This window comes from Carlito syrichta, unplaced genomic scaffold (assembly GCF_000164805.1).
Source record: "Carlito syrichta isolate Samal-C Ts95f unplaced genomic scaffold, Tarsius_syrichta-2.0.1 Scaffold308060, whole genome shotgun sequence".
In the NCBI taxonomy this organism is placed as follows: Eukaryota; Metazoa; Chordata; class Mammalia; order Primates; family Tarsiidae; genus Carlito; species Carlito syrichta.
Genome location: NW_007252156.1, coordinates 22,594 through 50,323, shown reverse-complemented (window position 1 = coordinate 50,323; position 27,730 = coordinate 22,594). Strand labels below are relative to the sequence as shown.

General features: G+C 37.1%; 1 pseudogene; it reads right to left on the bottom strand.

The window, feature by feature from the left end:
- LOC103267216 overlaps positions 1–21,459 on the bottom strand; it is a 39,994-nt pseudogene extending 18,535 nt beyond the window's left edge.
- Positions 21,460–27,730: the final 6,271 nt, after the last annotated feature.

Here is a 27,730-nt window from a genome sequence, read left to right as displayed (position 1 = left end):
GAGACTCCAACTCAAAAAAAAAAAAAAAAGCTCAAAAGGCCAAGTAGGGGTTATCCAAGAAATATAAGGTTGTCTTATTAAAAAAATCAATCCATGTAATTTACTACATTAACAAAATTTTAAAAATCAAATGGTTATTTCAATAGGTGGGGAAACAGTATTTGACAATGCCTAACATCCATTTATGGTAAAACTCTCAGATAACTAGAAGAGAAAGGAACCTCCTCTATTTGATAAACACCTCTAACAAAGCATTTATTTTCAAATGCATCCACAATATTTATTAAGCATAAACTGAGGGATTGAAAGTGATAACAATTAGATATTAAAGAGGAAGAATTCATCTATATACAAGTTTTGTCATTTTAAAACATTTTGCTTCAAACTTACTAAAAAAGTGCTGGTGAATGTGTAACAAAACCGAAACATACATGTGGCTGGAGGGAATACAAAGTCGTATAATCACTTTACAAATATATTTAGAGTTTCTTATAAAGTTAAACATACAGCACCCTATAACCCAACAATCCCATTCCTAGGCATTTACCAAAGATAGATGAAAAAGTTCATTAAAAAACGTGTGCATAAATGTTCTTAGCAACTTTATCCGCAATAACCCTGACTGTAAACAATTATCCATTACCTATCCACTGGGAAAAAGATAGGCTAATTATGCTATATTCATACAATAGAATACTATCTTACAATTTAAAAATTACTGACAAATAACAAAAACATTGATGAATCACAAAAACACCACATTCAGTGAAAAAGCCAGATGCCACTACTACTATATGATTATATTCATAGGACACTCTAGAAAAGATACATCTATTCAATAATGACAACAAAGAGACCAGTGGTTTCCCCAAAAAGAAAATAGATACTTTCTGGGGGTGATAGAAATTTTCTGTATCTTGATTGTGGTAGTAGTTTCATGGATGTAAATATTTGTCAAACTCATCAAATTGTACGTTATAAATGGGACCATTTTATTGTATGTAAATGATACCTTAATAAGGTTTATTTGAAAAGAAAGGGAGAGGGCCAATATGACTGATTGGAGACATTGTACAACTGCTGCTCTCAGCAAGAGTTTAAAAGAGGGAATAAAGCTGGGTCTTTTAAGGTATGCCTGGAAAACCACACCGAGGTTTATTGCAAAGACACCTAGGAACACAGAGAACAGACAGCTCCAAGTCCCAGCCACCTCAAGAATTCCCGTTGACATGAGACTGGGAGTGCCATCTTAGTGAAGGAATCAATGAGTGAACGGGAAAGTTTTTACACACCTTCATTGAACCTCTGCAGCCTTGTCCAAGGGAGAGACAACCCAGGGCCTTCCCTTTCACCCTCTTCCATACTGGCCATGCACAGAAAGCTGCCCAGAATTCAGACAGGGGTACCCATTAGATCCACTTGGGGCCCAGGGGACTCCAATTCCTGGTGAGTTCTGGCTCCAGAAGCCACCAGCTTCCTCAACAAAGAGGCTCCATAGGGTACTCCGTGCCGGGATGGTCTATGCCTTATAGGTGCTCCCTGATCCCTCCTGCTTCTGTCCCCATCCTGGCCCCAGTTGAGGCTGCAAATGTGGTTTGCCCTCAAGAGGACATCATCACTGCCACTGCCCCTTCAATAGAGAAGGGTGGGGGCTAGGAGGCAGTGCACCTCTGCACAGCACTGCAGCTGTAGCCCTACACACTTGTGACTGAAGGAGAAATGCCAGTCTCTTTTGGGAAGGAGGTGGCCTGCTTTCTACTTCTGTGTTCAAGGAGCAGACTCATCTAGATGGGAGGAGTCCTCTTGATTCCTGCCAGAGTACCTGTGCTAGAGTTGAGCCTGGGACTTTTCCAACCTTTTTGTTGGCAGTTGCATGGGCTGCAGAGGGAGACTTCTGAGTTCTTGGCCAGCCAGGGGCCCTGGAGCTTTTGCTGGAGGGAAGGGAAAGCACCTGATCTGGAGGAAGGGACTTGCTGCACTCCCATTAGACTACACTGATGAAGCAGTACCATCTGGTTTCCCCCAGCTCATCACCCTTGTTACTGCTTCTGCCTCTTCCACAGCAGACCAGAGAAGCTAAATCAAGTAAGAAAACAACACAAACTATTACCCCAATAATAGCAACATTGACAAGTTAAAAATGACAAAACAAAAAAATAAAAAGAAAAGAGATTGCCCTCACAGATGAGGAAAAACCAGCAGAAAAACACCAGCAATCTCTAAAGCCATAACAATTCAAAACCCATGGGAGTTCTTCTCAGATCCTAAATAATGGGATCTATTCAAAATGACCTGTCTCTGATGACACTGAATTCAAATTATGGCTGTCAAAGAGACTAAATGAGATCCAGGAGAAAGTGGACATCCAAATCAACCAGGCCATGAAAACAGTGCAGGAACTGAAAGTTGACCTTGCCATTCTAAGAAAAAACCAAACAGACATTCTGAAAACAAAGCATAGAATGCAAGGCAAGCTGACCTTCTGGAAATAAAGAATTAGCTCCTGAAATTTCAAAACACAACAGCAAACCTTAGCAGAATTGACCAGGCAGAGGAAAGAATCCTCAAAGTTTAAAGTTCAAATTATTGAATTAACACAGTATGAAAAAATAAGGAGAAAATAATTAGAAAAAATGAGCAGAGCCTATAAGAGGACTGAGATTATGTAAAGAGACCAAATCTATGGCTGATTGGCATTTCTGAGAGAGAAGGGGAAGCTGAGAACACTCTGGAGCAAGGCTTTCAAGATGTCATCCAAGAAAACATCCCCTATCTCACTGCTGTGCAGACACCTGAAATTTAGAGAACTCCTGTGAGGTATTACATGAGACTATCATCCTCAAGGCACATAATAATTAGAATTTTCAAAGTGAGCATGAAAGAAAAAAATAGTAAAGGCAGCTAGAAAGAAAAGACAGCCCATTTACCAGTGGAGATCCATCAGAATTGCAGTAGGTCTCTCAGCAGAAATCTTACAAGCCAGAAGGGACTGGAGACCCAGTTTTTAACACTTTAAAGAAAAGCAATTCCAGTCAAGAATTTCCTATCCTGTAAACTAAGCTTCATTAAGGCAGGAGAATTAAAATCCTTCACAGAAATGCAATCCCTAAGAGAATATACCACCTCCAGGCCACCCATTAAGGAGATCCTTAAGTAAATTCTAAATGCAGAAATGAAAGAATGGTTCTACCCATTGCAAAAGCATAGGAAAGCACACCATTTACAGACTGTACAAATCAACCACAAAGCATAGATTGCAAGGTAACTTCTTAATAACAATATGACAGGAAGAAGCCTCCACATATCAATAATTAACTTAAAAATGAATAAATTGAATGCACCACTCCAAAGGCACAGAGTGACAAATTGGAAAGAAAAAAAAAACATGATCCATCTTCTGCTGCCTTCAGGAAATCCATCTCACTGAAAATGACATCCACAGACTCAAGGTAAAGTATTTGAAAATGATCTTCCAGGCAAATGGAAAACAAAAAAGCAGGAATAACTATTCTTATAACACATAAAAGAGATTTTAAACCAATGAAAGTTAAAAAGGACAGTAAAGGGCACTATATAATGATAAAGGGCTAAATTAATCAACAAGAAATATCTATCTTGAATGTATATACGCCCATGATAGGAAAAGCCAAATTTATAAAGCAATGACTAATTAATCTAAGAGAAGAAATAGACAACCATACAATAATAGAGAATTCAATATCCTGCTAACAGCTTTAGACAGATAATAGAGACAGAAAACTAACCAAAAAATCTGTAATTTTAACTCAACACTCAGTCAATTAGATCTAATAGACAACTACAGAACACTTCACCTAATTACCACAGAATATACATTATTCTCATCAGCTCATAGAACATACTCTAAGATCAACTACATATAAATCAAGCACGAACAAATTTCAGAAGTTCAAAATCAGATCACAGTGGAGTAAAACTATATATAATCACCATAGGAAATTAAACTACACACTTCTGAATGACTTTGGTGTTAACACAGAAATCAAAGCATAAATAAAAAGATTCCTAGAAACAAATGGAAAAAAAAGACACAACATCAAAACTTCTGGGATACCATGAAAGTGATGTGGAGAGGAAAGCTTATAATATTGCACACACATATATCAGGAAATCAAATCTCAAGTAAACAGTCTAACATCACATCTAAGGGAGCTGGAAAGACTAGAAAAACACAATCTCAAAACTAGTAGAAGAATAGAAATCATAAAAATAAAGTTAGAGCTAAATGAAATAGAGACAAAAAAATCATACAAAGGATCAACAAGTTAAAAAGTTGGTAACATAAAAAGATAAGTACAGGCCAAGCTCGGTGGCTCAGCCTGTAATCCCGTGCTTTGGGAGGCTGAGGTGAGTGGATTACCTGAGCCCGCGGGTTCGAGACCCACCTGGGCAACCTGACAAGACCTCATCTCTACAATAAATCAAAAAAATCAGCCAGGCATAATTCCAGCTACTCAGAAGGCTGAGGCAGAAGGATCGCGGAGCACAGCAGGACAAGGCTGCGGTGGCCAGGAGCGGCCACTGCACTCCAATCTGGGTGACAGAGTGAGACTCCAACTCAAAAAAAAAGATAAGTGCAACTGAACAGACTCCTGGCCAGAATTAAAACAAACAAACAAAAAAACAAAACAAAACAAAAAGCAGAAAGAGAATTCAAATAAATACATCAGAAACAAAAAGGTGATGTTACAACTGACTCTGAAGATATATAAAGGTTATCAGATATTACTACAAACATCTGTATGAAAATAAGCAAGAAAATCTAGAGGAAATAAATAAATTCCTGGCAATACACATTCTCCCAAGATTGAAACAGGAATAAATTGAAATCCTAAACAGACAAATAACAATCCAATAAATTGTTTCAGTAATAAGAACCCCCCACACACACCCACACACACAAAGCCCTGGGTGATATGGTTTTTCAGCTGAATTCTGCCAGATGTACAAGAAAGAGTTGATACCAATCCCACTGAAAGTATTCCAACCAATTGAGAAGGAAGGAATCCTCCCTTGCACATTCTATGAAGCCAATATCCTGATACCCCCAGATGAAAAAGATCCAACAAAGAAAGAATACCACAGGCTAGTTCCCTGATGAATATGGATGCAAAAATTCTCAACAACATACTAGCAAATTGCACCCAATGGCATATTACATGAATCATTCATTATGTCCAGGTGGGTTTCACTTTCAAATGAAAGGATGGTTTGACATACACAAATCAATGGATATAATCCACTGCATAAACAGACGTAAAAACAAGAACCTCATGATTATCTCAATAGATATAGAAAAAGCATTTGAAAAAATCCAACATCCCTTCCTAATAAAAACCCTCAAACACTTAGTCATCATAGAAACACCTACAAAAATATTGAACCATCTATGTCAAACCTGCAACCAACATCATATTTAATGGGCAGAAGCTGAAAACATTTCTCCTAAGAACTGGAACAAGACAAGGATGTCCACTCTCACCATTCCTATTTAACATAGTACTGGAAGTCCTTGCCAGAGCAATAAGGCAGGAGAAAAAAATTAGGTGTACACAAATAGAAAAAGAGGAAGTTAAATTATTCATCTTTTCAGATGATATGATTCTATACCTAGGAAACTCTACAGAGTCTGCCAAAAACCTTCTAGCACTGATAAATGACCTTGGTAAAAATCAACACCCAGGAATCAGTAGCATTTCTATATATCAACAACAAGCAGTCTGAGAACCAAATTAAAAACACAATTGCATTCACAATAGACACACACACACACACACACACACACACAATACCTCAATATTCATTTAACCAAAGAACTGAAAGATCTTTACAATATGAACTACAAAACACTACTCACTGAAATCAAAGACGACACAAACAAATGAAAGAACATCCCATGCTCACAGGTTGGAAGAATCAATATTGTCAAGATATACATACTACCCAAAGCAATCTACAGATTCAACACAATCCCTATCAAGCTAACAGCACCATTTTTCACAGACCTAGAAAAGACAATACTTAAATTCACAGGGAATCAAAATGCCTCAATAGTTAAAGCAACCCTCAGCAAAAAAAAAAAAAAATCAAAGCTGATGACATTACATTCTCAGTCTTCAAACTTTCCTGCAAGGCAACAGTAACAAAATAGCATGATATTGGTACAAAAATAGATACATAGATCAATGGAACAGGAAAGAGAACCCAGAAATAAAACCACAGATCTTCAACCAATTAATCTTTGACAAAACAAACAACAACAAACAAATGGTGCTAGGAAAACTGTTTAGCCACAGGCAGAAGAATGAACCTGGATCCCTACCTATAACCATATACAAAAATTAACTCAAAATGAATTAAGGACTTAAATGTGAAACCTCAAATTATAAGACTCATAGAAGAAAACCTAGGGAAAACCCTCCTGGACATTGGCCTAGGCAATGAATTCAAAAGCAATTGCAGCAAAAACTAAAATTGACAGGTGGGACTATATCAGGCTAAAAAGCTTCTTCACAGCAAAAGGAAACATCAAGAGTGTAAAACGCCACCCTAAAGATTGGGAAAAATTATTGTAGACTATGTATCTGAAAGAGACCAAACATCCAGCATCTGTAAGGTACTCAAATGACTCAATAGGAGAAAAACAACCCCATTAAAAAGTGGGCAAAGACATAAACAGATACTTCTCAAAGGAAGACATACAAGCAGCTAACAAACATATAAAAGATGGTCAGCATTACTAATCACCAGAGAAATGCAAGTCAAAACTACAATGAGATAACATCTCACACCAGTCAGGATGGCTATCATTAAAAAGTCAAAAAAACAACAGAGGTTGGAGAGGCTGTGGAGAAAAGAGAATACTTGTATACTAATGATAGGAATGTGAGCTAGTTCAACCCTTTGGTGAAATAGTTTGGAGATTTCTCAAAGAACTAAAAATAGATTACCATGCAACCCAGCAATTCCACTTCTGAGAATATACCCAAAGGATCACAAATCACTCTACCAAAAAGACACCTGCAGTCATATGTTTGTTGCAGCACTATTCCCAACAGCAACAACATGGAACCAACCCAGATGCCCATGGATTGACCAGATATAGAAAATGTGGTACATATACACTATGGAACACTACAGAGTCATAAAGGACAAACCATGTCCTTTGCAACACGGTGGATGCAACTGGAGATCATCATTCTAAATGAATTGTGAAAACAAAAAACTGAATACAGCACGTTCTCACTCATAAGTGGGCACTAATCACTGAGCACACAGGGGCACAAAAATGGGAACAGACATTGGGCACTGCTAAAGGGGGGGGAGTTGAGGAGATGAGGGATACAAAATCACCCATTGGGTACCATCCCCACCTGTCAGAAGCCCAAACCTCGCCTTCACACAACATACTTATGTAACAAATCCTCACATGTACCCTACGAATCTAAAAGAAAAAGAAAAAAAGGAAAGAAAGAAAGAAAGAAAGAAAAGAAAGAAAGAAAGAAAAAAAGAAAGAAAGAAAGAAAGAAAGAAAGAAAGAAAGAAAGAAAGAAAGACATAAAGCAAGTAGAAAAAAGTTGTCATAAAGATTTTCTATTTTGGGCAATGTAGTAAAAGCAAACCAAAGTCTTGAAACATCTACTGAGAGTAAAATTACTTATACTTCCCAAAAGCAAGTACAAATTTTGAGAGGTAAATTGGAAATAAACAGAAAATAAAATGCATAAAATTTGAATGACCTGATACTGCAAAATGCCAGCACTTGTATTTAAATGAGTGCCTCCTCTTTAATATCTAACTGTTACCGATTTCTAACCCTAGATTTGTACTTAAATATTGTGGATATATTTTTAAATGAATGCTTTGTTAGTTACATGGAATAGTGCATCAGGAATAACCAAAGAACTGATGGAAAGAACCATATCTGGTATAAATTCCTCTTGGCCACGAGTTACTCTACTTCCAGGTCCAAAGTGGAGGGCATTGGTTTTTCTGAGGCCCAGTGTGTACTTGGGGAGAGAGCAACTATCTACAGGACACAGAGGGACACGATACACAAAGCCCTCTGTGTGGACATGTATAGAGAAAGGCAGACAAGGCCTGATTTGTTTCTCCATCTGCTCTGTGCTGGCAAAAGCCTTAGCGAGAGATGAGTTCAGCGGCCCAAATGTGCTTATGATTTGTAAACAAAACAAAGTCAAACAACTGCAAGCAAACAGTGTGTGGTGTGTCTTTTGTCCAAATTCTGCCATCAAATCAGTGAATACTGGGTGTGTATAGAAAGTAATTGTCTCTAGGGTCAGTCAGTGGAGTATTCTGGTTTAGAAATCAAGGATGTTGACCCTGGTCTTCACTTTGAAAATGAAACTGCTCAGAGTGCAAAAAAAAGGACTTAATAACTTAATATAAATAATGCAGCAGCCCTTATAGAGAGGCCTCTCCAATGCTGGTGGTCTCCAAACACTCACAGTTTGGCATTTCATGTTACATTTCAAAACCACGAATCATTATAAGACACATAAATCTGTCACATCAGTTTAATTTGTACATCACCAAATCCCTGTCTAATTTTTCAAAGGTTGTGCTTTGCCCAGATGAAGTCTAGGCTCTCTGATCCAATGGGGCTTACTGAGTTGTCATATTATCCATGTCACAGCTTATATTTTTATTATGTGAATGAAAATTCTCCTGGAATTTTGAACAGAGTTCAACATTACTAATAGTTCACACAATATTTAAGCAATCAAGTTATACTGGGCATTGCTGCAAAACTCCTTTCTGACAAATCCACCAAAAGGAAGGCATGATTGTTCCATATTGATTGCTACTGTTATTTTAATTAGAATTATGGAGCTGGCACAATCTTGCCCTCCACTTCTCTTTGGGGGCTTCTCATGCATGCCTCTCCCTGGAAACTCAGATTCTTTTTCTTTCCCTTGGGGTATATAAAAATCTCATTGGGTCTGTCTTCTAGATTTTACCCTCTCTTCTCATGTCTTACTCCGATTGCAAGTCCCACTTCCCTGATTGTTATCAGCGATGTGACTTCAAAATTATGACATTGTAAAAATTATTCCTTTGAAACATCACACACTAAAGACATCAATATTTTAAGAAAATATTTGATTTTTGAGGGTAAGGGAGATATTTTCCAGTGCTCCTTGTCTACTTTTTTGCATCTCTTTCCATGATCATCCATCACTATGAGTACTACTCCTTTATTAACCAGACTAGAGGATTATTTTTTTAAAAAATTCATATTCACCTCTTTTTCATGCCATCTTTTTTTAATGCACACCAGCTTTAGAGTCTAGTAAATTCACTCCAAGGATGATATGTTGGTGTTTCTCACATTTTCATAAATAAGTTAACTCTCTGATCGGTTGCCACCTGGGACTTGCTTTTCCTTCTCCTTCTTTTCTCCACCCTGCCCTTGCTAGCAGGCACTTTTATCTCCCATTGATATCCACTATCTTCTGCCCATAATTTGCTGGATGTTCTTCTTTCCACCATGCCTACCACCCTGTCATGCACAAACATCTTCTGCCAAACACCACTTTCTCCCTCTTCAAGGTGCAGCTCTGTGTAGGGAACATAATAAAGTGGAGGGAAAGTCTAGTGCTCCTTTGGTTTATACTCTATTGACAGGGACCTGATCTAATATTATTTATGCCCCAAACTTTTAAAAGGGTTTATTTGGACTCCTCATTCTCTTTCATTTATTGTTCACCTATTCAAGATAGTATGCAGGCATAGGACTGATGCCATAATTAACATGACTGAGTGACAGAAAGTCTACTAAACTCAAAATGGTCCTGCTCCTGCAGGCCCTATCCTCACTTAGCACAATTTTTTAAATAGTTAAAGGAGACAATTTTCCGATTTTATCTTTTTTTTTTTAAATGATCTCTCACTTAAAGGGTTTCTCCTATCCTCAGACAAACTGACATCTGTTGATCCACTGGAGAGTGTCCTAGAACATATGAGCTCTGGAAGTTCAATACAGCTTAGGCTAAAACTGAGATAGCTACTATACCTCTGCACAATGAAATTTATAAATTTTTATAAGTTTTCAACTTAAACATCTTATGGAATTTTGTTGCTATGAAGATGAGTGATGTTCTATTTTCTGAATACATTCAATGATTTCTTAGGCTCAGCTATTGATGTTTATTTCAGAATTTTAGTCTATATATTTGGTAATTTAATCAGGATCGATCTTAGGAATTTTTTTCCTAAGAGTGATGAAAAGTCTTTGAAATGTTTCAGGAATAGGTTTAACAACATTAGATTTATAGTTTATAATGAACTTTCTGGCTACATAGTGGGGATGTGATAGGAGAGGAGGGTGAAGATGTTTGAAGTTTCCCAGGAAATGTGATGGAAGGTTGGACTAGGTTAGTGATAATGGAACTGGAGAAAGGAACTAAGAAATTTAAGAAGTATTTTGGAGATGTGAGGTAGACTTCATGTATACAGGTGTCTTAGTCAGCTTGGGTTACCATAGCAAAATACTGTAAACTGGGTGGCTTAAGCAACAGAAATTTATTCTGTCACAGTTCTGAAGGCTATACCTTTAAGATCAGGATGCCAGCATGATCACGTTCTAGTGAGGACTTTCTTCCTGGTTTGCAGATGGCTACCTTCTCACTTTGTCCTCACATGTCAGAGACACAGAAAGAGCTCTCTGATATCTCTTCTCGTAAGGATGCTAATTCCATCATGAAGCTCCTGCCTTCATGACCTCATCTAAACCTAATCACTTCCTAAATGCCCAATCTCCAAATACTATAACATTGATAATTAGAGCTTCAACATATGAATTTGAGAAGAATACAATTCAGTCTATAGTAGCATGTTCTTGCACACACACACACACACACACACACACACACACACACACACACACACACAGACACAAACACACACTCAAAGTTTAGACCTGGAGTCATGGTGATCAAAGTGGCCATCAACTCTTCACTCTTATCAATTTGGGGAGAAGTTTCTCTCCTGGTGTGAAAATCAACACGGATATCTGTGATGATGTTGCTGATGTCTGCAGCAGTAGATTCACACATAACCAGTATATGTTACTTATTCTCTTCAGATCTCAGTATTCTCATACTGAGAGTGAGATTAATAAAATGTACTTTGCTGATGTTTAGAAGTTAGAGATAGTATGTTCTGGAGGCCTGATATTTTTTTAAAGATAGAAATGGTTGTAGGATTACAAGGCTGATGTTCTGCATGTTCTCGAGAAATCAGAGTCAGAGAATAAGAATTTATTAGTGTTTATCCAACATTCCCTCCAAGTCACTAGATGTGAGTCATCAGCAGTATATTCGGCATTTAAACATGGGTGATTTCCGTAACTTCAACTTTTAAAATGCTCAAAACCATTTATTCAATCAGGAGGCATATATATTGAGGGCCAGCTTTATGCCAGACACAGATCTAAGGACTTGGGATCTGGTAGTGAACAAAAAAGAACCTGGTCTTAGCCTTCCTAGAGCTTATAGTAAATATAGTACTTGTGAATTTAGATTTTGAACAAGTAGCTATAGATTAGAGGGGGACTATGAAATGGGAAGTATATGGTAGATTGGAGCATGTAATAGAGGAAGCTAAACTAGTCTTGGGGGTTAGTTAAGTCATCTTTGAGGAAGCAACCACTAGGTTGAGACTAGAAAGATAAACAAGTTAGGTGGTATCTCTGGTTTTAATTTTCATTTCTTTGATGACTACTGAGCATTTTTAAAAGTATTTGTGGGCTGCTTGTATGTCTTCTTTTGAGAAGTGTTTATTCATGTATTTTGCCCATTTTTTAATGGGACTGTTATTTTTTTCTTTCTTTTTGGCATGTTTGAGTTCCTTGTAGATCCTAGATGTTAGGCCTTTGTCAGATACACAGTTGGCAAATATTTTTCCCCAATCTGTGGGCTGTCTCCCTGCTCTTTTGATGGTTTCTTTGACTTTGCAGAAGCTTGTCAGTTTGATGAGGTCCCACTTGTCTATCTTATGTCTATGGCATGGGCACTTGGGGTCTTGATCAGGAATTGGTTGCCAGTTCCAATTTCCATAAGGGTGTCTTCTGCATTTTCTAAGGTTCTTATAGCTTGAGGTTTTCCATTTAGGTCTTCGATCCATTTAGAGTTGGTTTTTCTGTATGGTGATAGGCAGGGGTCTTATTTTAATCTTCTGCATGTGGCCAGCCAGTTTTCTAAGTACCATTTACTGAATAAGTTCTCCTCTACCCAATGGTTGGTGGTGAGGCTTTGTCAAAGATGAGTTGGTTGAGAAATTGAAATTTTGCTTCTGGAATCTCTAACCTGTTCCACTGGTCTATATGCCTGTTCTTGTACCAATACCAGGCTGTATTGATTATTGTAGCTTTACAATAAAGTTTAAAGTCTGGGAGTGTGGGACCTACCACTTTGTTTGTTTTTTGCTGAGGATCATTTTGGCTATTTGTGGTCATTTATGTTTCCATATGAATTCCTGTATTGTCACTTCCAGGTCTGAGAAGAATGCTGCTGGTAATTTAATGAGTATTGCATTAAGTCTGTAGATTGACTTTGGTAGAATGGACATCTTAGCAATGTTGATTCTTCCAATCCATGAGCATGCTCCAGTCAAGATGGCCATCATCAACAACTCAAAAAAACAACAGATGCTGGAGAGGATGAGGGGGAAAGGGAACACTTCTACACTGTTGGTGGGAGTGTAAACTAGTACAGCCTCTGAGGAAACAGTTTGGTGATTCCTAAAAGATCTAAAAGTCAACCTTCCATACAACTCTGCAATCGCCCTACTGGGAATATACCCAGAGGAACTCAAATCACTCTATGAAAAAGATACCTGTACACGAATGTATATTGCAGCATTGTTCACAATAGCAAAAACATAGAGCCAACCCTGTGCCCATCAAAAGAGGACTGGAAAAAAACAAAATGTTACATGTACACGATGGAATATTTAAAAAGGACAAAATTATGAACTTTACAGCAATTTGAATGGACTTAGAGTCTATAATACTGAGTGATCTATCACAGAAACAAAGAACTGGGTCTCACATTGGGTGTCACATGTTCTCACTCATTAGTGGACATTGAACAATTATCGTAATACTATAAGAAAAGAATTGGCAGTAGTAGGAAACTGCTGGAGGGCAGTATTGGCAGTAGTGGGAATCTGCCAGGGGAGGGGAGGACACATCTCATCAACAAGAGTACCTGCGTAATGAACATTTTTATACCTAACCCTGAGCTGTACCCCACATCTTTAAAATAGAAAATGATAGAAAGAAAGAAAGAAAGAAAGAAAGAAAGAAAGAAAGAAAGAAAGAAAGAAAGAAAAAGAAAGAAAGAAAGAAAAAGACATCAAGAATGATGTCAGTAAAAATTGGGAAGAAGAAAATTCTGGGCAAAGAGAAAAGTATGTCATAATGTCTGGAGATGCAAAAGAGTGTGACTCCTTAGAAAAAATTAATAAAGAAACAGTGTGGCTATAAAGTATTGTAAGAAGGATACAATGGTCCAGGATGGACTGGGGTGCTGAACAGAGGACAGAGTGTGGAAAGTCCTAAAAACCATATTAAGAATTTTGGATTTTTCTGAGGGAAATTAATAGGAGGCTAATGAAAGCTGCAATGAAATATCACACACAAATTTTCTGCCTTCTAATCAAGGAATGGTAGTGGCAAGAACTTTGATAGAGTAAAATATACCTTAGGGTATCATGAAGGATGGTGACCACCACAAATACTGAGTTTTGAGGGCTTGGGTCTCCTTTAAACAAATTGCTGGGCAGTGATTCAAAAAGGCAACTACCAGGAGATATTGATAGGAGGAAATGGAAAATATATGTAAAGATATTTTTAGGTTTACAAATAAATAAGATTAACACAAAATCCTATAGCACTGGGTTTTTTTTTTGTTTTTTTGTTTTTTTTAGATAAATGGAATGGGAATATTGCTATTGATTAAAAATTTTTACGCTGTATATAACAGAAAACCTAGTATTCAAACTGCCTTTCAAATAATCAAATCAATTGGCTCAAGTAAGTGGAAATTCAGAAACAGGGCAGTCTCCAAGGTTAGTTGAATTTGGATTCCAGATCTATTTCTCTGCATTCCCTTTAGCTGTATGCTTCTCAGAGCTGGCTACATTTCCTCTTGGCTTTCCCCCTGGTGGCAAGATGGCCACAATGCCACTCACAATTCTACCCAGGAAAGGAGAGAGTACTCCTTCTTGTGTATCTCTATAAAAAGCAGAGAAACTTCTTTCCCAGAAACCTTGAGCAATCTTTACCTCATATGATTCAAATTAGATCCTAAACCCATTTTTGGAACAATTCTTGTGCTTGGGGGATTTCTGCATGCAAATTGGCTTGACTGAGCTCCTGTTTCAATTAATGTGGCAAGCTTGATGGGCCCGCCTTTAGGCAGGTCAACTTCACCCCCATTGTTGGGGGGGCAGTGAGTATTCCCCGAAATACCTGGGCTGCATGAGGGGGAGGTAGGAACAAAGACAAACCAAGGTCCTGTTAATGAAGAGAAACAGAGGAATGGGTTCTAGGGAGTCACCAACAAGCACTGAGACCAGGGAGTGGCAAACTTTTTCTGTAAAGGAACAGACAATACGTATTTTAGGCTATTGCAACTGCTCAACTCTGCCATTGTGGTGAGAAAGCAGTAGTAGATAATCTGTAAATGAAATGAATATGACCATGTTTCAATAAAACTTTATTTGCAAAAATAGGTCAAATTTGACCTCTGAACTGTAATTTGTTGACCCCGACTCACTCTATTTCATATTAACCATGACATTTTAGCCTCTTCTAGATTATTTTTCATCTGAAAACTTTCCATGTTAATTTTCAACTTTATTTCACTCATATATAAAAATGTTGGGAGAGGGTTCACATGGCAGAGAGTAGAAGGCAGTTACAAGATGGTAAGATAAACAATGTATTTTATCGCTGGGTCCTGCACCCTGTGGGTAGGTTCCCTCCCAAGGGAATGGGTTCTTTGTCAAGCTATGACATTTTCAGATAGTGTTATTTGAAAAGCTTTAAACTTAATCCAAATAAAGAATGCAGACTTCATTTCATATTCATTGCCCTGCACACTAACGTAGCTTTAGAAATTTTGCTAAATGTAAAATTGGACATGAGTCATATAATTTTTACTAGCAGAGTCATAGCTAACTTAGAAAGACAAGACACAAAGATATTAAAGGGACATTAAAGGTGATAAATATGATATGTTACTGAGACTGAGTATCCAACATTTGTATGGTCTCCCTGGTCTTTCTTGATTTTGGAGTAGAGATTGGGAAATTAAATTCCAAGAGCAGAAAGACAAAGATTTATTTTCAAGTTGCAAGAAGTGAAGAAGGATAAATGCTTTCTCCCTGAGTACAATACTGTTCATTTTCTGGCACTGTGTTTGACAAATAGTGATTTCTGACTCACTAAATAATTTCTTTAGATTTCAGCTTAAGAGACTTGGAGGAACTTAGGAGTCACAAAATGGATGCTCAAGATCAGAAAAACAACTAAAACCAGGGGGGAAAAATAAGGTGGTAAAAGCAGAAACTTTAGGCAGAAAGCTTCAGGTATTAGAAAAAGCAAAGCTGTAAACATATTACATATAAAATAAGATATATATATTAATACCAATCAATCATGAGATATCATCACTGGTTGATTAAAAAAAGAAACAGGGTGAGATAGATATGTCACTCCACACTGATTTTTTTTTTTTTAGTCTGAAAGATAGCAATGAAGAATGGAGGAATGAGTCACATTTACAAAAATTAAGAAATTAAATTTTTTTAGTTTCTCAACCCACTGACAAATTTAGGTTGGACTAAGTACTTTGGAGTTGTTACCTTTGACCAGACAGCAGCGAGGAGGTATGATCAATCTAAGTTTTATCAGTTGGGTCTTTACTTATCCCTGATAGTGTAAGAGTTCTTTTTTTTTCTTTCTTCTTTTTAACAACACAAAGAATTAGAAGTTAGTTATGATTCTCCAAAAATCTTTCCTTGTGCTCTTCTCAAGTGCAAGTGTTTATGAAGAAACATTATGAATAGAAAATGGCAGAAGATTTGCAGGCTCCTGTGAATACCTGACTAAAGATAATAATTCAGAATAACACTGCAAAACAACTTGACAAGAGAAAGACATGAGACTCTACTACCACCTGTCCTAATTATAAAGCAGATGGAGTTGAAATAATAAAATCTCTACCCAGGTTTTAGCTTAAGGCAAACCCAAACTTATGAAACACAATGTTGTCTTTACAAAAAAATTTAAAAGATGCTGTTATTCAACACTGGCCTCCCACTATCTGCATTATATCTCAGAGACCCATGGCCTAAATTAATGAGAAAACAGAACAAGCACGCTTCTGAAATATTTAAGTGTGTTCTGTGAGGCAAGAAATTTATTCTTTCCAATGTCACTTTCATCCTATGTTCCTGTAAAGATTAAAGAAAAATATTCAAGAGATGAAGATCACTAGGAGTGACCTGGTCTAAACAAGAGGCGTGATCTCTCAGAATAAAGTGGAAATGAAAGCAGGAAGTACTGATGCCAGTACTGTATCAGTTCAAACACCCAAGAACAAAGCAGTGAGGAATGAAAAAAGGTGCCCTCATAGAACAGAAAAATATGTGTGAAAACCTCCCAGAAGCCAGAAATTAAGGTGCCCATTGACGATGGACTGGATAAAGAAAACATGATACATATACAGTATGGAACACTATGCAGCCATAAAAATGAACAAAATCACGTCATTTGCAGCAACATGGATGTAGCTGAAGATTATCTTTCTAAGAGAATTGTCACAGAATCAGAAAGCTGAATACCACATGTTCTCACTCATAAGTGGGTACTAAACACTGTGCACACATGGTCACAAGGATAGGAGCAACAGACACTGGGCACTGCTCAAGAGGGTAAATAGGAATGTAAAGGCACCCATCATGTACCGTGCACACCACCAGAGGGAAGTGGGTACTCATCAGAAGCCTAAACCTTGCCATCATGTAATATACATATGTAACAAATCTTCACACATTCCCTCTGATTCTAAAATGAAATAAAATTTTTTTAAAAAATAAAGCAGTTTAGCAGAAGTCTTGCTTTAAAATAGAGGTGTGAAAAAAAAACAACTTTACAAGCTCTAGAGTTTGGAAGATTTACCATCACATAATGTACAGATAATGAGACCAAGATCCAGACTTTCACCTAAACTCCACACAGGAATTTAGTCTGGACAGGCTCTATCTTGTCCAAATATGTGGAAAGTACAATACCTCCTCCAAAAGTTTTAAAATGAGTGCATTAAAAATATACTCTAGAACAATATACAGGGACAGCATTTAGATGACTAAGATAAAGCATCTGAGGTTGATCTAACACAGAATCTATGTGGAAATGTAGACAACTGTTTAGCTTTCTCAATTTGGTTCAAGATGCCATAATTTCTATGCTGCATCATAAAGAATGAATAGGCTAAGGTAAAAGGAGACGAGTTTGAGCGATGAAATTCAAGAAAGAGGAAAAGAGGAACTTGCTTTCAAGATATGAAAGCTGGGATATAGAAGGTCTGCAAGAAATTAAAGACAGAGTAGTAGAATTAAAATTAGCCTCCAGGGCAGGAGAAAGCAAATGAAAATGACATCCTGGAAACCATACTTGCGATCAGCAGGGGCATGATCTGGCTCCAGTCTACTTCTTCAGCTGTTAGCCACTTATCCCTCACTTCCTGGTCCTCATTCACAGGTTTTCTTTTCTCCCCTCAAATTCACCGTCCTCCTCCCCTCTGCTGCTACATCTGGCTGGGATGTACTCCTCCCTCCTCTTCCCTTGCTGTGTTTGAATCTCAGCTCAGGAAATTTACCTGACCTCTTGAAGACTCCGTTTCTTTATTTGCAAATCTGAATAACAGATCTTCTTTGCTCTGTTGTCATGATATTTAAATCATGTAATAAATGTAAACAGCTAAAGACAGAGCCTGACACATAGTAACTCTTTGAAACATGTTGGGTTGTAATAGCACCAGAAGTACTTTGGTAGACATTTACTACATTAATTACTACCTTGTTCACTCGACTAACAATATGCTTCCCCCTACCTAAACATCTGCCTTTTTCATTTTTCCTTATTTTTTTTACCTAAAAGACATATTATAAAATTTAAAATTGAAGCTATAATAAAAGAATATCGTGTGTGTGTTTGTTTGTGTGTGTGTGTGTGTGTGTGTGTTAAGAACATTTACAAAGGACTCTTCATAAATTTCAATTATTCAATATTGTTAGCTATGAAAGGACATCTCCTTGCAAAGAAAGAGTTGTCTATGCAGAATCAGACTCACTTAATTTCACTCAAATTCACAACAAGACACAATTTAGAACACTCTACAACTACATAGATAAAGAAAAACTAAACTTTGATATGAGGCAATGATAAGAAAAAAGTACCCCATGAATAAATAATTAAAAGTTAGACTTGTGTGAAAGTTTTTTGGTGTAGCCCAAAATGCCAAAAGGCAGTCGAGAACCTCAAAGTAGCTTTGAGAGGGAAAGACTGATCCAGGGATTTTGTATTGTTTAGCTGTCTTTTATACATGAAGGCAACAGAAATATATCTTTAAATAAAGGACTCAGAAAATACTAGGTGTATACTCCTCACAGAAAAAAAAAAGTTCCTTGAAGAAGTATTACAACCAACTGAGAAATCAAAATTACAGTTAGGAAAATAATCATAAAAATATTGGCAATGTGCACTGAAACAAATTAAAATGAAGTGAGATCCAAATAATTGTAAACTGGTCATAAAACTGAATGCAAATGGCTATTGTCCTCACAAAACAAGATAAAATATTTTAATGGAAAGTGATATGAATAACATAAATCTATAAAACCATAATACATTAACAAAGACCAAGATGTGAATGGGGAAATAAAAATGTAAGAGTGTGTTAAACATTTTGCTTATATTAGTGTGACAGAAAAGATACAAGTTCCTTAATTCCGATAATTTGCAAACCAGTAGGTTAAAGAATATATTTGAAATGCTTAAAAGTAATTCATTTGAGAAAAGCAAAGTTCAAAAAAGTAAAAACTTTGAGAAAAAAAGAAAGTAGAGAGAAATCTCAAGAGGCAAAGGCAGAAAGAAATGATGACATAGACCAAACACAATACTTATAAAAGTAACTATAAATGAGATAAACTCACTTATTAAAGAAGAGATCCTCAAATTCACGTTAATAAAGCAGAGTCCAGTTATAGTCTGTTGACTAAAGACATACCTAAAGCTAATTTATATAAAAATGCAACCAAGTAAATGCAAGCAAAAAGAAAAAAATGAGTTGTAATATTCTAGGGAACTACATAGAACTTAAGATTGAAAGCATCACATGGGATTGAACCACACTATTTGACACTGTTAAACCTAAAAGTCTGCATGATGACAGAGTACTGATTAACCTTTATGTGCCAAAATCAGTGCATAAAATATATGTAAAGTTAACACTCTTAGAAATGCAGGGAGAAATGTATAGGGGCATGCCTATCTCAAGATAATTAAAGAATAAACAATGATTTAGAAAAAATATTATCCAGCAAATTAATAAGGTTATTTAAAAAAATACACTTCACACTATGTTTTCTACAAAAAGAGTGTATGCCTATTTCCAGAAAATATTTTTTAAAGTACTATGTATTAAGCCACAAATAAAATCTCTAGTTCAAGGCATAGAAATAAACTAAATTTAGGTGAAAAAGCTATAGTGTTCCCTATTTGCCACCAGTAAAATACCATGAAAAATCCTAATCACTGAGACAATTACAAATATAAGCTGCTTGGAAATAAGCTTCACAATAAAAGTACAGATGAAGAAAAACCATAAAAGTTAACTGACCTTAGAATAAGATGAAAATACATGGAGAAGCATGTCTTATTCAGGGGGTGGTAGGACCTAATAGTGAGAAGACATCCATTCTCCTCTCAGATCTAGAAAGTCAATGAAATTTCAAATAATGGGATTTAGGAGAAACATAAATTTCTTCTTTGGAAAAAAGTGTAAAAGTAGCCAAGAAATTGTGAAAAGAAAGTATAATTAGAAAGGCGTAATGTATTAAAGAACATCTGAGGAAAATCTTACAAGTACTTCCTAAGTAGAAGTTACCACAGAAGCAATGAAGGTATGTAGGGAAGAAGCATGCCTTCAAGAAACACAGTCTGGAACTGTGGCTCTAAGTGTGGTCCTGAGACCAGCAGTGAGGACAACAGCTTAGAACCTGTTAGGAATGAAATTCTCAGGTTCCACCCAGACTCACTGAATCAGAAACTAGAAGGTAGGTTTCAAAAATCTGTGTTTTAATGTACTTTCCAGAAAGTTGGAATGCACATTGACATTTTATTATACATTTATTTGATATATGAATATTTTATATGTAGCGTATATGTGTATATCAGAGCTAGACAGTACTAATTGCACAGTTATTGTGATGCAATGGAAATTAAGAGAAAGAAGATGAAAGAATCAAGAGTAGGAAAGGATAAGAAATCTCCTATTACAATAGACTGAAAAGTCTAGAGCTAAAAAGCTGCTTAATGGGAGTCCTCATCCTATCTGGGTTCTTATACTATTACAACATAGCTAGGTGACCTTGGACAAGTTGCTTCATGCCTCTTCTCACTTGAGGCCCGGATTCCTTAGAAATCTTCTCTTTGTGATGCTAGGTGGAATATGGTGATATGGGAAGTCTCTTTTCATCCTAAAACGCTTCTGAATCTAGAATAAAATTGTACATCCACAAAACTCAACCGGAGATGACAGAAGACCCAGCTTTATCTTTACGAAGATTTAATTCAGTTATTTATTTATTTATTTATTGGAGTTGGAGTCTCACTCTTGTCGCCCAGACTGGAGTGCAGTGGCCACTTCCGGCCACCGCAGCCTCGACCTGCTGGGCTCCGGCGATCCTTCCACCTCAGTCTTCCAAGTAGCCGGAACTACAGGCGCGCACTACCACGCCCGGCTAATTTTTTATTTATTTATTATAGAGATGAGGTCTCGCCAAGTTGCCCAGGCGAGTCTTGAACCCGCGGGTTCAGGCAATCCACTCACCTCAGCCTCCCAAGGTGCGGGATTACAGGCTGAGTCACCGAGCCCGGCTTAATTCAGTTTTAGTCTCAATACTTCATTTCTCCTGCTGGAAGAAAACAGAATTCTGGTTATTGCTCAGAAAATGCACTTCAATATAAATCACTCAATTCTGGATTTCAGGCCCTCCTCTTTCCCTGGTGGCATTGAAGGCCTGTGAAATACATACACGTGGACGGACAGTGTGGGAACCGGGCAGGGAAGCATCTGGCCCAAGTCGATCATCTGTTCTACGCATGGCATCCACTGGAATGCTCTATGCTGCTCTTTGGTCATCCCTCCCCCGTGGGTGTCTGCTGAAGTTACTATGAGCTCACCCAGCCTCCAGCTGCACGGTTCATGCTACTTTCTAGTATCTTCTATTGGTGCTGAGACCACTTTAGAGTCACAACCTTTTACTCAGCTAACTTCAGTGCCTCCCATTCCACACAGGGAACACAGGACTCTAAGAGACTGTTTGAGATGAGATACTCTCTGCACTTTGCATCTCACAAAGCCATCTGTCCTCTATCTGCTTTATCAGGGTGGAGGGGGTTGCCTGAGGGCTTGCATTTGGCTGCCTAGTGCTATTCGGTGTCTGACCCACATAGATCAGGGGTCAGTCAACAAACCCCAGACCGTGGACCAGTACTAGTCCGTGGCTTGTTAGGTCCTGGGCCGAGCAGCAGGCAAGTGGAGCTCTGTGTCCTGTCAGATCAGAGGCACACTATATTCTCATAGGAGCCCAAACCCTATTGCGAACTGCACATGTGAGGGATCTAGGTTGCAGCTCTTCTTATGAGTTTGACTGCACATCCCACCTCCCACCCCCAATCTGTGGAAAAATCGTCTTCCACAAAACTGGTCCCTGATGCCAAAAATGTTAGAAACTGCTGACATAGATATATTTTTCCAATTCAAAGGAGATTTTCCTCTAGTTTTCTAGAAATAAAAAGATCCTTTGAAATTAAAAACTTACCAGGGAAATTTAAATCCTAGACTTGACCAAACTAAAAAAAATTAAATAAAAGCATTATTTAATTAGAATATGATACCAAGAAAATCACCTGGAATATAGCATCAAGTTATTTGAAAACTAGAAGAAAAGTTCCAATGAATGGAAAGTCATCTGAGAGGTTCTAACATATATTTAAGAAGAGCTATTATGTAAGGAAGAGATAGGACAGCTGAAAAATAACATTAAAATTTTTTTTTTGTTTATTTTAAAGATGTGGGGTACAATTCAGGTTAGGTACACAAATGTTCATTATGCAGGTACCCTTGTTGATGAGGTGTGCCCCATTCTTCCCTGGCAGTTTCCTTCAACTGCCAATCCCACCATTCCCCCCTCCCCTGGCAATTTCCCGCTACTGTCAATCCATTTCTTATAGTATTGATAACTATTCAAGGTCCACTTATAAGTGAGAACATATGGCATTCTATTCTTTGTTTCTTTTATATATCACTGAGTATGATAGACTCAATCCATCCAAGTTGCTGCGAAGTCCATATGTTTGTCCTTTTTATGGCTGCATAATATTCCATTGTGTATATGTACATTTTATCCAGTCCAGTCTCGATGGACAGTATGATTGGTTCCATGTTTTTGCTATTGTGAATAGAACTGCAATAAACATGCGTGTGCAGGTATCTTTATGGTGGAATGACTTGAGTTCCTCTGGGTATATTCCCAATAGGAGGATTCTGGGTCATATGGAAGGTCAATTTCTAGTTCTCTTAGAAATCACCACACTGTTTTCCAAAGAGGTTACACTAGTTTGCATTCCCACCAGCAGTGTAGAAGCATTCCTTGAGAAATAACACTTAATGAGAAACATGCTTTGTTGGTCAACAAGTGATAGATTTTTGTCAGTGGTCCATGCATACATATAAGCAAGTGTATCCTGTACTTACTAAGTACAGTGTTCTGTATATGACCATTAGGTCAGGTTTCCTGCTATGTCCTTCAAATATTCTATATCCTTATTAACTCTTGACCTGCTTATTCCAGAACAGTGAAATAGGTGTGTTTATTCTCCCAATATGATTATAAATTTACTTCTACTAATATTCTTGCTAATTTTTATTTTGTCTGTTTTTGGTTACATTATTAGTTTCATAGAAATTCATAATTATATCTTTTTGGTGAATTGGAACATCTATCATTATAAATTGTCCCTCTATATCTCTAATAATACTTTTTTGTCTAAAAGAAGAGTCTGATACTAATACAGCTACATTAACTTTCTTTGGGTTAGTGATTTGTGTGGCATGTTTCTTTTTATTTTCCTACTTTAAAACTTTTTGTGTCCTTCCTGTTGGATGGGGTTCATGTAAATATTATCAAGCTTTTGTCTAGCATGATAATCTTTGATTTTCAGTTGGAGCATGTATTCCTTTTACATTTCATGATTATTGGTTGATGCATTTGAATTTAAAACTGCCATCTTACTATGTGGTTTCTATTTCTCCTGTCTACTCTATTGTAATCATCTTATCTTGGAGATAAGAGTTAGTGTTTACTCTATAGACTTTAACACATATTTGTGACTTGTCAAAATCTAATATTAATTGATATTTTTACCCTTTCCCTGGGCAAGGCAAAAACCTCTGAACTCTCTAATTATTTTTGCTCTTGACTTTTATTCCATCACTGTTTTGATTCTTTCTATATTTTAAAACTCTTATCAAAACAATATTTATTTATGGAGTCAATATTCATATAAATTTACCCACATAGTTATATACCCTTACCTTTAAAAAGTGTTCCATATTCACACTCAAATACCCAAGTTATATGTTCATTTGGGGTAAGTGAATAAGGAAATGTGGCTTTAAAATCTTTCACAATCTCTTTGGTTTGCAGCCTAGTCACTGCAGGCATTTCCTGAACAAAAAGTCAAAAGCTTGCCGTCTGGGTGTGTGCATACTACAACAATGGGCCACCAAAGCAGTAATTAGAATGACTCAGAGAATCAAGCACGTAGAAAGGCTTCATCTGGCATTGTTTGATTTTTATTATAGTATCATCCTATCCTCAACCACTTCATCTATCCAAATTATATTTCTAAATTAAAATGACCGGTTATGGCAAATACAAGGGCAAGAATCACATAAATGAGATAGCCCAGTCTGCTCAAATATCTGACTGAAATGCAACATTCTGCAGAGATGCTAAATACCATAACCTGTTCAAATTTAGCAGAGAAAGTTAAAAGAGCAGGGAAGGTGGCCATCTGTGAGGGTAAGGAAGTACTTCTGATGTTAAGCAAATTGTGTGAGCTAATGCCTTTCAACAATTAGTCCTATTGGAATCCTGGAACTGGGAACCCACGGAGAAAGTTCCGTTTTGCCAGTAAGTGGAATCTCCTCTTGGGATCCTCTCTTTCTCTTGGTACTTAGGGAGTTCTGAGGTTTTCTAGGCTCTGAGTGTGTCCATAGGTACATAACAGGTTACTTCACCTCTTTCATGTAGATTTCACGTAGATCTCCTCCTCACTTTCCTTTCTTCAGCCTTAAAATGGGACAATCTGTTGGGAGCATAAAGAATCCAAATGAATTCTCAGGTCTTGATGTTCTTACAGACATCTTGTACAATGTGATGTTTTCACTGTAGAAAGAATCCTCAGGCCATTGCCAGAGCTCTGGCCATTGTGAGAAAAAGAGCATGCCAATTTTCAGTACATGGATTTTTTTCCTCCTTGTTTCAGTTTAGGTCTTACGACAGTTTAAGTCTGTCTGGGTTTGATCCGCCAAGTCCTACAACCCAGCTGCTACTAAAAACTCATTCTTACAGCAACACATGGCTTCCACTTATGACAGCCTGTGGACTAAGAGAAAAGTCATAAATGCAAAGGTATAAACTGTACTGCTCCCTCTGTTCTCTTTCATCTCTGCAAAGACTAATAGCTTAGATCTTATCCACAAGACAGCAGTACAAAGGCAAGATATGCATTGCTATTTACCAAAGAAAGTAGACAGTTCTGTGCACATTCTCAGACTCTTGTAGAGCTAGATTGGGTTCTTCCAAGAGCAGGGATTCTCTCCTTTGTGATATTTGATAGCCCTTTCTTCTTAGGACTTCTAGAGTTAGGAAAGAAAAGTGCAGGACACCCTGTTACTACATGGGACAATATTTATAATATTTTATACTTATACTGTAAAATTTTTCATTGTTTATGTGAAATTTTGTTTAACTGGGTACTCTTTATATCATCTGATGACTCCACTACAGTTTATTTTGGTGTCTTGTTGCCCTGCCTTCATTGCTCATTATTTGTTGTGTATCATATGTTTTGCTCTACATGTCTGTAAACTATTGGGAATTATGTCTAGTCCCTAATTGGACCTGATTCAGAGCTGAACTTGTATTATGACTGAATTAACATAAGTTTAATTTGGTTTGACATGGACTTCATGTCACTCTAGATAACAGGTTTAAGGTTGTCAAGAGTATTGATCTAAAGATGCGTACCTATGGCCCCCCTTCATAAATATCTGATTCCAGAAATGATGCAGCAAGCAATGCCTGTTTTTTAAATCAGGAATCGAAGCAAGGTTTAGTTCAGTGCAGCTCAACAGAAATATGATGCAAATCTCATGTGGAATTTAAAATTTCTACTAGCCACATCGAAAAGGTAAAATAGATATAATTAATTTTATTTATGTATTAATTTAACTCAATGTATTCAAACCATTGTCATTTTCTTTTTTTTTTTTTTTTGAGTTGGAGTCTCACTCTGTCATCCAGACTGGAGTACAGTGACATGCTCCCGGCTACCGCAGCCTTGACCTGCTGGGCTCCGGCGATCCTTCTGCCTCAGCCTTCCAAGTAGCTGGAATGACAGGCGCGCACTACCACGCCCGGCTAAATTTTTATTTATTGTAGAGATGGGGTCTCGCCAAGTTGTCCAGATGGGTCTCAAACCCACGGGCTCAGGCAATTCACTCACCTCAGCCTCCCAAAGCGTGGATCATTGTCATTTTCACATGGAGTCAATTTAAAGAACTTATTAATGAAACATTTTACATTTTTCACACTGAGTCTTTAAAATCTAGTATGCATTATACATTTATCATATTTCTCAATTTGAATGGTAAATTTCATCAAAAATACTTAGTTTTTATTTGGATTTCATGAAATGTCATGAAAGTAGATTGACATACTCAAGTTAAATGGAAAATACTTAAAAGTATTTCAGTAACTGGATTGAATATAGGTTTTTATGTTTAAATCTAATTTTATTAACATTAAATAAAATAAAATTTAAATTTTTTATTCCCAACTAGCCACATTTCAAGAACTCAGTAGCCACAATGCAGTCCTAGATAGTAAATAGAGCTTCTTCTAAAGTTCTGTTAGCTCAACCAAACAAGCTAAATAAAACAAACCTACAAGCAACAATATCTTCCCAGGGTCTGGCATCAACAGCATTCTTATTCCCTGCAGTGCCTAATTATTCCTCTTTGCTGCTATAACAAATCTTTTTTGAGCAATTATTTTTTCTATGACAAAAATCATACTCTGTAGTATTACTTGAAAGCCATCTAGTGACCTAACACATGCTGTGTGCATTTCTTGATTTTTCAGTTTGCTTTGTAGATGCTGTCTCAATTAGAAAAGCCCATTTGAGAATCTTCCTAAAGACATATCACATCCTCAGTCATCTGAAACGATCTGAACCAGCCTGAAAATGAGAATGCCAGAACCTCCCCCTCAGTCCAAACAGTTTGTGGACTACGTCTAAATAGTCTGTTGCACTAACCACAACTAAGGAATTTATTGGAGCGTTAAAGTACTGTAACAAAAATGTTGTCATTCAAAGACTTGGGGGAGGAGTGGAGTATTCCTAAGGCTAGACACTGGGGCTCTGGCAAGACTACAGGCAAAGTGTCAGGATCCCAGGATCAAAAGGTGATTGAGAGGCGTCTAATTGAGGACTGCTGTCTGATATTTGTAGTTTTCTTTCCAGCAGTGGAATTTGGTGCAGACTTTTGAACAGCTCCACAGCCAGCTCTGGGGCCCTGCAGGAAGAGGTGGATTTCTGGAAATTACAAATGATGGGGGTTGGGTGCTTGTCTACATCTCTTTGGGAATAGACTCATCATTTCTAACTGTTTTTACCCAAGACAGAACATTCTAATCAGTAACTGAGATCTCCCAATGCTATGATATAGCCTATTGCTCCTAGGCTACAAACCTGTACAGCATGTTACTGTACTGAATACTGTAGGCAGTTGTAATACAATGGTAACATTTCTGTATTAAAACATAAAAAAAAGAATAGTAAAAATAAGTATTATAATCTTGTAAGGCTAACCATGGTATATATTGTCCATCGTTGACCAAAATGTCGATATGCGGTGCATGACTGTATACATGTTAAAGCATTAATTATCCAACTCATTATATGCATAATTTGTGGTTTTGGTCATTTCATTTGATGTCTTATGCAAATATGTCTCTTTAAAGTACTTCCTTGCACTTGATTAATTTCCCAGAGGGCGAATATATTTTTACTCCATATTTG